The sequence below is a fragment of the Colobus angolensis genome, unplaced genomic scaffold (genome assembly GCF_000951035.1).
Source record: "Colobus angolensis palliatus isolate OR3802 unplaced genomic scaffold, Cang.pa_1.0 Scaffold28, whole genome shotgun sequence".
NCBI lineage: Eukaryota > Metazoa > Chordata > Mammalia > Primates > Cercopithecidae > Colobus > Colobus angolensis.
In genome coordinates, this window is record NW_012116043.1 from 5,187,106 (window position 1) to 5,188,581 (window position 1,476).

The following is a 1,476-nucleotide window of genomic DNA, read 5'->3' on the forward strand; positions in this document are numbered from 1 at the left end:
ATGGTCTCGATCTCCTGACCTCGTGATCCGCCCGTCTCGGCCTCCCAAAGTGCTGGGATTACAGGCTTGAGCCACCGCGCCCGGCCTTTTCGTATTTTTTGTAGAAACAGGGTTTCACCATGTCACCCAGGCTGGTCTCAAACTCCTGACCTCAAGTGATCCTCCCAGCTTGGCCTCCCAAAGGACTGGGATTACAAGCATGAGCCACTGTGCCTGGCCCACTTTATGTGACTTTAACGCCTTTAATCCTCACAACACATCTGTGAAGCAGCTACTATGGTTAATGCCGTTTTTTTTTTCAAGAAAGAAAAATGAGCTTAAGTAACCTGCAAAAATGAAGTGGCATAGCACTGGAAACTGAACACAGGCAGCCTGAACTCTGACCGGAGCCCCTAACCTTTTCCCTAGACTAGATAAGCAGGTTTATATGCTTATCTAATCTCCACCCCAATCATTTTCCACCGTTGCCTTTTTTTTTTTTTTTATTTTGCAGTTGTCAGTAAGGGCTGCCTGTTGCACCTCAGGAGCTGGGGGTAGTAAAGGCGGTACCTGTGCTGAGTCACTAACAGGAAAGGACTGAGAAAGAAACATCGTCAGTGGTTTCCCTTTCCTGGTTTTTGTTCTTTCCTCAGAGAGGAGGAGGTTGACCATTTAAACAGGTGAGTTGGCCGGGCGTGGTCGCTCACGCCTATAATCCCAGCACTTTGGGAGGCTGAGGCAGGCAGATCACCTGAGATCAGGAATTTGAGACCAGCCTGGCCAACATGGTGAAAACTTGTCTCTACTAAAAATACAGAAATCAGCTGGGTGTGGAGGCTGAGGCAGGAGAATCACTTGAACCCAGGAAGCAGAGGCTGCAGTGAGCCGAGATTGTGCCTCTGAACTCCAGCCTGGACGACAGAGTGATAAAATAAATAAATAAATAAACAGGTGAGTCACCCCGGGGGAGGTCCTAACAGCGATCCACGGTGACAGTGACAGTGCCTCACATTGTTACAGCTCTTTACCTTTATTACCTGAGATCAGTCATTCAGCAAGCATTTATTGAGAACCTCTGCTTACCAGGCACTGTGCTAGGCTGTGGGTCACAGTGGAGACTAATAGGTCTGAGATCACCTACATCCTACTGGGTAATAAACCCCAGATGGTGAAAAGATGGTGGCAGACAAGAGAGTGATTTGGGAGAGGGACACTGTTTGAGCTGGGGTGGTCTGGGGAGGTGATATGGGAGCTGAGCCCTGAATGACGAGGAGGTACCAGCTTTGGGTATCTAGAGGAAAGAATGATCCTGACCACAGTCTGGCACTTCCTCAAAAAGCTGAACATGGACCTGGGCACAATGGCCCACAGTTGTAATCCCAGCACTTTGGGAGGCTGAGGCGGGAGAATTGGTTGAAGCCGGGAGTTTGAGGACAGCCTGGGCAACATAGTGGGACCCCATCGCTACAAAAATTAAAAAATGGCCGGGCGCGGTGG